General features: G+C 29.4%; 3 non-coding genes across 3 annotated transcripts; all 3 read right to left on the minus strand.

Moving 5' to 3' along the window:
* Window positions 1-340: 340 nt before the first annotated feature.
* LOC122792111 lies at window positions 341-476 on the minus strand. The gene has a single exon (XR_006363283.1). It is a non-coding gene; the product is annotated as a U4 spliceosomal RNA (small nuclear RNA).
* Window positions 477-3,594: 3,118 nt separating this feature from the next.
* Window positions 3,595-3,730, minus strand: LOC122792112. The gene has a single exon (XR_006363284.1). It is a non-coding gene; the product is annotated as a U4 spliceosomal RNA (small nuclear RNA).
* Window positions 3,731-11,771: 8,041 nt separating this feature from the next.
* LOC122792110 lies at window positions 11,772-11,907 on the minus strand. The gene has a single exon (XR_006363282.1). It is a non-coding gene; the product is annotated as a U4 spliceosomal RNA (small nuclear RNA).
* Between the last annotated feature and the right edge of the window lie 955 nt (window positions 11,908-12,862).

Raw genomic sequence — 12,862 nt, forward strand, 5'->3', positions numbered from 1 at the left:
TGAAATATACAAAAAACATAAAAAAAATTTGATATCGCAATGAAGAAGAAAATCTACATGAAGTACTTTAATGACTTCACCTTGCCAACATTATTAAAACATGGAAATCTATCTGTTATATCTTTATTGCCGCATAAATAAAATAATAAAAAACAACTTTTTACACCAATATTTAAATAAACGAAAATGAGAAATGAAAAATATGTCATAAAAAATAAGTGTACTTCAATCATCTGTTCTCAAAAATTGAAGTATCAACTTTTAAAAAGCACAACATGCTGTCATAAAAAATACGTAAAAAGACCTACTCTCCGAAGCCTAATTTTTACAATATACAAAGTCTCCTCAGAGACAGTAAAAAATTGTCAAGTCTGTCATAAAACAGACTTAACGGGGTATTGGGTAAAGTTTTCAAATAGCAATAATCACGCCTCAGTAAACCTTCATTGGCTATGATATTACCACTGCGCAAAGCTAAAAAAGATAACTGGGGCTCATACTTCCCTATATTGCAAAGACTTTGACAGCTTGTGGAGACTTTCCTGATGCATTCTGGGATGGAATATGCAAATAATGTCAAGTCTTTTCAAAAAGGTTTGCCATGCTTTTTCCTTTGTAAATTTTAACACTCATTTTACTAAACTGGCATATCGTTCTAAAAGATAAGAATGACACAATAGGTTTTTCACATTACATAACACTGCATTTCTATATATTAGCCATGTTTCAAAAATATCTCATAACACAGAAAATGTACAGAAAATTTTAATTCATACTGCTAGGAATTCATAGACACTTCACAAAAATCTTTAGTTACGTAACAATAGCCAACATTAACTTTTACAATGATTTTTTTAATGCTACGAAGTTACTTTTAGAAGATGCCTTCTGATAAATATCTTTTAATTTGTATGTTAATAATCGAATATCACTGCTATTATGCAATGCTTCATTGTCTTAGGTATCTGATTATTCTTAGCCACCTTATTTTTACTATCTAACTCCAAAAGTCTGCATCAGATCTGTGTGGAAAAGTTGATTTTTTCCGTCTAATTTGCATTACAAATATAGGTTTATAGCTCATCCTTGGAAGTCTTAGAGCAATGACTGAATCTACAAGGCAAGATATTCAAAAAATCATGGAATTTATGAATAATCTTCTATGAGCACATTTTATACGTAGCTTAAAGTAAAATCTTTTTTGTCCGGCAAGTCTGAAGCAGGATTCAACTTGTTCTCAACTTGTCAATAATGGGTTTCAGTTACGGAAATTTTAAAACACCAGACTTACTTTGGAATTAAAATATCTCATCTGTGCAAACTTGATAGTACCTAGTTTAATTACTCCAAACGATCCCATACCATTTGCACCCGACTCTGTAATTGCGTTATGGGCTATGGTGTCATCTTCACAAACCCATATTCATCACATATGTTTTTTGTGGAGTTAGTATACCTGAATTAAATTTAATTGATATTTTTCTTTGGGGCTATGCAAAATATCAATTCTATTTTACAGGCCTCCTGCATGTCTCTCTAATGCAGCAACCTCACAGTGATGTCGCTTAGAATCCCTCATAGGTTTCAATAATTATTTACTTTTGTAAACAATTAAATTAGGATATTACCTCAGTCAACAGACAAATCGACAAATTCAAAGCACATATCTTTTCAGGGACTATGAGTTTCCTGAAAGCTAAACGCTACTCAGAAACATGGGTTCTGAAATATATTGTACAACAAAAGGTGCATTGGAGACAATGATAAATTCTGTTTTAAACATTCTGATTTCATTCAGTGCAGTTTTCAGAACTGCATATATTGTAGGCAGCTTTTTTTCATCACACACTAAAAATTGCAGAAATATTGTCTTTCTCTCTGAAAATTAGGAAAGGCTGACAAAGAATAAAGTGAGAAACAACTCTAATTTTTGATATTCCTTCTTTTGCTTTTTGCAAGGGGGTAATTACAGCTTAAACCACCAAAGTGAAATGCAGGATATTTTTTTTAAAACAAAACAATGTACCTTAATATTTTCAAATGTGTGGGTGAATTTTTCACTCTACTCAGTTCACATTCATATTGCTAAAGAATCTTTTCTCAAGGTTTTCAATTTCAGTAACAAAACTTTAATTTTATTTTTTTACCATATTTTAAATGTTGTACAAAGCGTTCCACAGTTTCTAGTAATATTTGCAGAAATAATTTGAACTTAATTTTAAGCTTTAATTTTCAGAATGATGGAAGTTTTAAATATTTGCCACAATGGTGTTCATTTCAAAAATGCAGTTTGCCGGATGTAAGCCCATTATACATCTCATTTCAGGTGCATATAGAGATAGAATGACAAATGAAACCTTGTGTAACAATGCAGACACAACTGAGTAAATAACATAGTGTTCCTCAGTCATTTTGAGCGATATCAGAAATATGTTATTCATTTCAACTTGCAAGAAACACTAAAATGCAAATCTGCAAATGCAGTAGAGGCAGACAGTTATACTGCCTCTTTCCCTTTATTGCAACTACTCTATTCTATCATCTCATACTCCTTAAAAGTGTGTAGATTCACGAGTCACGGCATATTTTATTCTATCCACCTTTTTGATATCTCATAGGATCTGACTCTCTGCTGTGATTCCATTAACATCTTCCATCCACTGCTTCATAAAGACAAGCCTTTCACAATTGGAGCTATGAAGACTACTTTTCTAAGCTAATTAACTAATGTAATGTTTAAATATACATAATGTGCAAAGCAGGTTTTTTTGCTTAGAAAGAATCCATTGAAAAAAGTATTCCAAACCCTCTGGGAATTTAAAAATGTAACATTTTCAAACACATGCTGTGGTGCCTACACTTTCACACAATGCTTAAGCCTGCTTCATCACTTTGCACAAATATCAATCAACCATCCTGAGGTGACTTAAGTAAGTAAATGTCCCTCAATCACAGAAGCACAGAGGCCAAGATTTATACTACTATTTTAAACTAAATCAAACTTGGACAAAGCAAAGATATACAACTCAGTTTACTGAATAAATTGATAGGTTCTGTTTCATCCTGTTTTCCATCAAAACGCTGGCTGAACAATACCCCACAGTCTGCGTTTTAAATAGACAATCTTGCTACAACAACATGTTGATGGATCCAGAGGTCTACATCCATTTACAAAGTATTTTGATAAATTAAGACTGTCATTTCTACTGCTTACTGAAATATACTTTCAGAAGGTATGCAATGAAATGGGTCTATTGAAAAATCCTACCCTACTTTAAAAAAATGATATTGCAATGAAGAAGAAAATCTACATGAAGTACTTTAATGACTTCACCTTGCCAACATTATTAAAACATGGAAATCTATCTGTTATATCTTTATTGACGCATAAATAAAATAATAAAAAACAACTTTTTACACCAATATTTAAATAAACGAAAATGAGAAATGAAAAATATGTCATAAAAAATAAGTGTACTTCAATCATCTGTTCTCAAAAATTGAAGTATCAACTTTTAAAAAGCACAACATGCTGTCATAAAAAATATGTAAAAATACCTAGTCTCCGAAGCCTAATTTTTACAATATACAAAGTCTCCTCAGAGACAGTAAAAAATTGTCAAGTCTGTCATAAAACAGACTTAACAGGGTATTGGGTAAAGTTTTCAAATAGCAATAATCACGCCTCAGTAAACCTTCATTGGCTATGATATTACCACTGCGCAAAGCTAAAAAAGATAACTGGGGCTCATACTTCCCTATATTGCAAAGACTTTGACAGCTTGTGGAGACTTTCCTGATGCATTCTGGGATGGAATATGCAAATAATGTCAAGTCTTTTCAAAAAGGTTTGCCATGCTTTTTCCTTTGTAAATTTTAACACTCATTTTACTAAACTGGCATATCGATCTCTAAAAGATAAGAATGACACAATAGGTTTTTCACATTACATAACACTGCATTTCTATATATTAGCCATGTTTCCAAAATATCTCATAACACAGAAAAGGTACAGAAAATCTTTAATTCATAATGCTTAGGAGAATTCATAGACACTCTCATAAAACTTTAGCTACTGCACAATAGCTTAACATTAACTTTACAAATGAGATTTTTTAAAGCACAAGAAGCGACTTTTTAGAAGATGCTCTTCTGATAGTATCTTTTTTACTTTGTATGTTAATTAAGCAGATCATCACTGCTATTATGCAATGCTTCTACTGTCTTAGGTATCTGATTATTCTTAGTCAACTCTTATTTTACTATCTAACTCAAAAGTCTGCATCAGATCTGTGGAAAGTTGATTTTTTTCCCTGTCTAATTTGCACTACTACAAATATATTATAGCTTCCATCCTTGGAAGTCTTATAATGACTGAATCTATGTTATAAGATATTCAAAAATCATGGAATGTTATGAATAATTCTATGAGCACATCTATACTATAGCTAGTGCAAAATCTTTTTTGCCTTTTTCCATAAAGTCTGAAGCAAGGATTCAACTTTGTCTCAACTTTGCCAACAATGGGCTTTCAGCTACTTAAAATTTTGGGAAATTAATTAGACGACTTTTGAATTAAAAATATCTCGATCTGTAAACTTGGATAGTACCTGTTTAATTACTCCTAAAACTGATCCATACCATTTGTACTCCATCAGTAATCATGTTTAAGGGCCATGTGTCATCTCTCACAAACCTATATCTATCATGTTTTTGTGAGTTACAGTATACCTAATTAAATTTAATTGATATTTTTCTTTGGGCTACAAAATATCAATTCTATTTTGCTATGCCTCCTTTCTTCTGCATGTCTCTCTCTAATGCAGCAACCTCACAGTGATGTCATTTGTGAATTCTCATAGGTTTTCAATACCTATTTACTTTGTAACACCAACAGGATATTACCTCAGTCAACAGACAGCAACCCAACAAATTCAAAGCAATATATCTTTTCAGGGACTATGAGTTTCCTGAAAGCTACGCTTACTCAGAAACATGGGTTCTGAAATTTATTGTACAACAAAAGGTGCATTGGAGACAATGATAAATTCTGTTTTAAACATTCTGATTTCATTCGGTGCAGTTTTCAGAACTGCATATATTGTAGGCAGCTTTTTTTCATCACACACTAAAAATTGCAGAAATATTGTCTTTCTCCCTGAAAATTAGGAAAGGCTGACAAAGAATAAAGTGAGAAATAACTGTAACTTTTGATATTCCTTCTTTTGCTTTTTGGAAAGAGGTAATTACAGCTTAAACCACCAAAGTGAAATGCAGGATATTTTTTTCAAACAAAAACAATGTACCGCAATATTTTCAAATGTGTGGGTGAATTTTTCACTCTACTCAGTTCACATTCATATTGCTAAAGAATCTTTTCTCAAGGTTTTCAATTTCAGTAACAAAACTTTAATTTTATTTTTTTACCATATTTTAAATGTTGTACAAAGCGTTCCACAGTTTCTAGTAATATTTGCAGAAATAATTTGAACTTAATTTTAAGCTTTAATTTTCAGAATGATGGAAGTTTTAAATATTTGCCACAATGGTGTTCATTTCAAAAATGCAGTTTGCCAGATGTAAGCTCATTATACATCTCATTTCAGGTGCACATAGAGATATAATGTCAAAATGAAACCTTGTGTAACAATGCAGACACAACTGAGTAAATAACATAGTGTTCCTCAGTCATTTTGAGCGATATCAGAAATATGTTATTCATTTCAACTTGCAAGAAACACTAAAATGCAAATCTGCAAATGCAGTAGAGGCAGACAGTTATACTGCCTCTTTCCCTTTTATTGCAACTACTCTATTCTATCATCTCATACTCATAAAAGTGTGTAGATTCACGAGTCTGGCATATTTTATTCTATCCACCTTTTGATATCTCATAGGATCTGACTCTCTTCTGTGATTCCATTAACATCTTCCATCCACTGCTTCATAAGAACAAGCCTTTCACAATTAGACTCTGAAGACTACTTTTCTAAGCTAATTAACTAATGTAATGTTTAAATATACATAATGTGCAAAGCAGGTTTTTTTGCTTAGAAAGAATCCATTGAAAAAAGTATTCCAAACCCTCTGGGAATTTAAAAATGTAACATTTTCAAACACATGCTGTGGTGCCTACACTTTCACACAATGTAAGCCTGCTTCATCACTTTAACAAATATCAATCAACCATCCTGAGGTGACTTAAGTAAGTAAATGTCCCTTCAATCACAGAAGCACAGAAGAGGCCAAGATTTATACTACCATTTTTAAACTAATCAAACTTGGACAAAGCAAAAGATATACAACTCAGTTGCGGAATAAATTGATAGGTTCTGTTTCATCCTGTTTTCCATCAGCTGCAGCTGAACAATACCCACAGTCTGCGTTTTAAATAGACAATCATTAAATAATAATTGTCGTGCTACAACAACATGTTGATGGATCAGAAGGTCTACATCCATTTACAAAGTATTTTGATAAATTAAGACTGTCATTCTACGCGTATACTTTTCAGAAGGTATGCAATGTGGGTCTATTGAAAAATCCTACCTACTTTAAAAAAATGATAAATGAAGAAGAAAATCTACATGAAGTACTTTAATGACTTCACCTTGCCAACATTATTAAAACATGGAAATCTATCTGTTATATCTTTATTGCCGCATAAATAAAATAATAAAAAACAACTTTTTACACCAATATTTAAATAAACGAAAATTAGAAATGAAAAATATGTCATAAAAAATAAGTGTACTTCAATCACCTGTTCTCAAAAATTGAAGTATCAACTTTTAAAAAGCACAACATGCTGTCATAAAAAAAAATACTCTCCAGTTTTTTCTCTCCAAGCCAGAATTTTAAAAGTCTTCAAGTCTGTCATAAAATCAGAGTCTCTTAAGACGTTACAGCATAAGTTTAATAATCACCCTCAGCCTTCATTTATGATACCACTGCAAAAGCTAAGATAACTGGGGCTCATACTTTTTGCTAAAAGATTGTGGACACTTTTACACCTGATGCATTCTGGGATGTATGCAAATAATGTCAAGTTTTTCTTAAAAAATTTTGCCATGCTTTCCTTTGTAAATTTTAACACTCATTTTACTAAACTGGCATTTCTATATTCTATAAGAATAAGAATGACACAATAGTTTCTTCATACATACATAACACTTCTTTCTAAATTAGCCATGTTTCAAAAATAACTCATAACAGAAAATCTTTACAAATGAGATTTTCATTAACTTTTACTTTTTTAAAGATAACTTTTCTTTACTGATTCTAAGTATCTTTTTATTTTATTCATGCTACTTTTATAAAGCTGCAGGTATCTGATTATTTTAGTCAACTCTTATTTTATTAATTCTAAAGTCTGCATCTGTGGAAAGTTGATTTTTTTCCTGTCTAATCTGATTACAACAACTCTATTTTGCTTCCATCTTGGAAGTCTTATAATGACTGAATTTTTATAAATATTATCATGGAATCTTGTTGAAAACTTAATCAAATACTTATATCTTTTTTGCCTTTCATTTAAAGTCTGAAGAATTAAACTGTCTCTTGCCAACAATGGGCTTTCAGCTACTTTGTTTTGGGCTTAATTATGGGCTTTCAGCTACTTAAAATATTAATTAAAACTTGATAAATTCTCGATCTCCTTGATTATCCTGTTTAACTACTCTAAAACTGCCATTATCATGTTTCTGTGTCATCTCTACACCTATCTATTGTTTTTTTCTTTGGGACATAAATTTTGATATTGCTACATATTCTATCTCTCTTAATGCAGCAACCTCTCTGCAGTGATGTCATTCTGTGTCATTTTTGACATTTTTTGTTTCAATACTATTTACTTTGTAACACCAACAGGATATTACCTCAGTCAACAGACAGCAACTTCAAATTGCAATATATCTTTTCAGGGTTTGAAAGCTAAAATACTCAGAAACATGGGTTCTTCAAAATTTATTAAAGGTGCATTGGAGACAATGATAAATTCTGTTTTAAACATTCTGATTTCATTTATTCTGATATGCATATTTCATCACAACTAATTGCAGAAATATTGTCTTTCTCCTGAAAATTAGGAAAGGCTGACAAAGAATAAAGTGAGAAATAACTGTAATTTTTGATATTCCTTCTTTTGCTTTTTAATTACAGTGAAATTTTTCAAACAAAACAAATATTTTGTATTTTTCAGTTTTCAATGTGTGAATTTTTCTCTCTTTCAATTCATACTCTTTCATTTTTATTTTAACAAAACTTTTAATTTATTTTCATATTTTTTAAGAAATATGCATTTTGAACTTAATTTTAAGCTTTATTTCAGAATGTGGAAGTTTAAATTTAATTGTTCATTTCAATGCAGTTTGCCATGTAAGCTCATATTTTCATTTCAGGTGCACATAGAGATATAATGTCAAAATGAAACCTTTTGTAACAATGCAGACACAACTGAGTAAATAACATAGTGTTCTCAGTATGAACATTTCATAAGAAAATATGTTTCAATGCAAATTGCAAATGCATAGTAGAGGCAGACAGTTATCTTTCCCTTTTTTGTTTTCTATTATTTATCTTAAATATTCAAAAAGGCATAATTCTATATCCACAGATACTGACTCTCCTTTTAACATCTTTCACTGTCATAAGACAGCACTGCTTTAGACAAGCTAATTAAACAATTTTAAAATACACTTTCTCTAATTCATACTTGTAAAAATCCATTTATTGCTTAAAAATAAAATTTTTCCTTAGTGGGAATTAAAATTTCCACACTATTCAAACATGCTTAATACATGCTTTTTTTCACTTTGCAAAGCCATACAACTTATATTCCTGAGGTAAAGTAAGTTTCCTAATCAATATACAAGATTTTTGTATTTTAAACTTAGCAATTTCACACTCAGTTTACTTTCTGATACTTGTATTCTGTTTATCTGCTGTTTTAAAAATATCAGAGTCTTTAAATATGGTTTAAATATACAATCATTTTTGATGGAGGGTCTACATCCATTTAAAAGTATTTTTAAATTAAGACTATTTACAATATTTTGTTATTAAATGTCTACTGTTACTGAATTATACTTTAAATAATTAATGAAAAAAATCACAATACTTTAAAAATGATATTGCAATGAAGAAAAAAACATGAAGTACTTTAATGACTTTTTAGCCAACATTATTAAAACATAAATAATATCTTATATTATAAATATAATAAAAAAAACAACTTTTTTAAATAAAAAAAAAAGTCATAAAATAATATCTGTTAAAATAAGTATATTTTTCTTAAAAAACAAAAAAAAACAACTTCATAAAAAAGCTAATCATATATTCTAGATAAGACAAACAAAGTCCTCATAAAGACAGTAAATATTAGGTAAATTTCATAAAACAGACTTAAAAATAGTTTTCAAAATCATCAGTAAACCTTCATTGGCTAAGTAAAGATAACTTACCCTATATTGCAAAAGACTTTGACATTGACACTGGAGACTTTACATTCTGGGATGGAATATGCTTGTCAAGTCTTTTCAAAAGGTTTGCCATGATTCCTTGTAATAACAAATCAATTACTCAAGTGTTCTAAAAGATAAGAATGACACAATTTTCACATTACATAACGCATTTCATATATTAAATGTTTCTGATATCTCATAACACAAAAAATGTACAGAAAATCTTTAATTCATAATGCTTAGGAGAATTCATAGACACCCTCACAAAACTTTAGCTACTGCACATAGCTTAACATTAAATACAAATGAGATTTTTTAAAGCACAAGAACACTTAATTTAGAAGAATGCTCTTCTGATAGTATCTTTTTATGTTAATTAAGCAGATCATCACTGCTATTATAGCTTCTACTGTCTTAGGTATTAGTCTTATTTTACTACTAACTCAAAAGTCTGCATCAGATCTGTGGAAAGTTGTTTCCTGTCTAATTTACTACAATATATATACATCCTTGAGTCTTATAAGATATTCAAAAAAAGAATCCATGGAAATTAATACATCTATACTATAGCTAGTGCAAAATCTTTTTTATTTTTACAATCTCAGCAAAGAAACTTTGTCTCAACTAAAAATGGCTGTACAAAATCAATAAAAAACTTCAAACATGAAAACATGTCAACACCTATACAATCTTACAAGAAACAAAATAAAATTTTTTTTTTTTTTTCTCCATTTCTATGCTCTTTGTACACATATTTTTTTCTCATCAGTTTACAAATAACCCAAAATATAAGTTTCAATGCCCTAAATTAACACCAAAACAAAACATTTACTGAAACAAATAACATTAAAATTTCTTCAATTTTCATTGAAGTTTCAAACTTAAATACTTTTTTTGTAAAATGCAAAATATTAATTCTTTTCTCATGAAAAACAAGTATCAAGAATTTTCAAAATATTTTTCACTCCCTTTTTTGCAGAAATATCTTCTAATGAATTACTGCAAATAACAAAATTAGAAATTTTTTCAATTTAAACAATAAAGTTAAAATTTTCAACATTTCATCACATTTCAAATAATTTAATTTTTTTTTAAAAGAAAATGTAAAAAGTTTAAATTTCTTTATTGAATTAAATTTTAAGCTTCAGAATAGTTTTAAAAAAATATTTCACTGCAAGTTTCAATATGCAAAAAACATTTGTCACATGAATTTCAAATCAAAATTGAAATTTTTATTCAAACAAAAGAATCCAGTTAAAATGCACATTTCATAACAGTTTAAATCAATTTAAATACTTATTTTTTTTTTTAAACAGAAAATGCAAAAATACAAATTCTCTTTTCATAAAATAAAATTCTATCATCTCAACTAAGTTTTAAACATTATTTTCCACCTTTTGATATCTCATAGGAAATCTGACTGTCTATGTAATTCCATAACATTCATCCACTGCTTTTACAATAAAGACCCATTAACACTAACACTTTCTACACATTTAAATCAATTTAAATATGTAATGTTTAAAATACATAATGTGCAAAGCAGGTTTTTTTTAGAAAGAATCCATTGAAAAAAGTATTCCAAACCCTCTGGGAATTTAAAAATGTTTAACATTTTCAAACACATGCTGTGGTGACACTTTTGCACAAATAACAATGCCTGCTTCATCACTTTGCAAGAATACAATCAATCCTGAACACAGAAATAATTTAAAACTATTTTAAATAAAAGAATGCACAAAGCCAAATTTATACTACTATTTTAAACTAAATCAAACTTGGAAAAGCAAAGATATACAACATCAGTTTAAATAAATCTGTCTCTGTTTAAGTTTTCAATAACAAAATACCACATATTTAAATAGACAATCATTAAAATATTCTACAACAATGTTGATGGATCCAGAGGTCTACATCCATTTACAAAGTATTTTTTAAAATAAATTAAGACTGTCATTTCTACTTTACTGAAATATCCAGAGGTCTATGCAATGAAAGTCTATTGAAAAATGTCATTTCCTACTTTAAAAAATATTGCAAAGAAGAAAATCTACATGAAGTACTTTTAATTATTAAAAAAATATCTGAAATCTTTTATTAAATAAAAAATAAAAAAATCTTTTGCTTTTACAAAATAATAAAAAACTTTTACAAATAAAATGAAAAATATGAAAATATAAAAAAATAAGTGTACTTCAATCATCTGTTCTCAAAAATTGAAGTATCAACTTTTAAAAAGCACAACATGCTGTCATAAAAAATACGTAAAAAGACCTACTCTCCAAAGCCTAATTTTTACAATATACAAAGTCTCCTCAGAGACAGTAAAAAATTGTCAAGTCTGTCATAAAACAGACTTAACGGGGTATTGGGTAAAGTTTTCAAATAGCAATAATCACGCCTCAGTAAACCTTCATTGGCTATGATATTACCACTGCACAAAGCTAAAAAAGATAACTGGGGCTCATACTTCCCTATATTGCAAAGACTTTGACAGCTTGTGGAGACTTTCCTGATGCATTCTGGGATGGAATATGCAAATAATGTCAAGTCTTTTCAAAAAGGTTTGCCATGCTTTTTCCTTTGTAAATTTTAACACTCATTTTACTAAACTGGCATATCGTTCTAAAAGATAAGAATGACACAATAGGTTTTTCACATTACATAACACTGCATTTCTATATATTAGCCATGTTTCAAAAATATCTCATAACACAGAAAATGTACAGAAAATCTTTAATTCATAATGCTTAGGAGAATTCATAGACACTCTCATAAAACTTTAGCTACTGCACAATAGCTTAACATTAACTTTACAAATGAGATTTTTTTAAAGCACAAGAAGCGACTTTTTAGAAGATGCTCTTCTGATAGTATCTTTTTTAATTTGTATGTTAATTAAGCAGATCATCACTGCTATTATGCAATGCTTCTACTGTCTTAGGTATCTGATTATTCTTAGTCAACTCTTATTTTACTATCTAACTCAAAAGTCTGCATCAGATCTGTGGAAAGTTGATTTTTTTTCCCTGTCTAATTTGCACTACTACAAATATATTATAGCTTCCATCCTTGGAAGTCTTATAATGACTGAATCTATGTTATAAGATATTCAAAAATCATGGAATCTTATGAATAATTCTATGAGCACATCTATACTATAGCTAGTGCAAAATCTTTTTTGCCTTTTTCCATAAAGTCTGAAGCAAGGATTCAACTTTGTCTCAACTTTGCCAACAATGGGCTTTCAGCTACTTAAAATTTTGGGAAATTAATTAGACGACTTTTGAATTAAAAATATCTCGATCTGTAAACTTGGATAGTACCTGTTTAATTACTCCTAAAACTGATCCATACCATTTGTACTCCATCAGTAAATTTCCCTTTTTTTTTAAGGGGCC

This window comes from Protopterus annectens, unplaced genomic scaffold, assembly GCF_019279795.1.
Source record: "Protopterus annectens isolate FY-2018-M unplaced genomic scaffold, PAN1.0 ctg69896_obj.part0, whole genome shotgun sequence".
In the NCBI taxonomy this organism is placed as follows: domain Eukaryota; kingdom Metazoa; phylum Chordata; order Ceratodontiformes; family Protopteridae; genus Protopterus; species Protopterus annectens.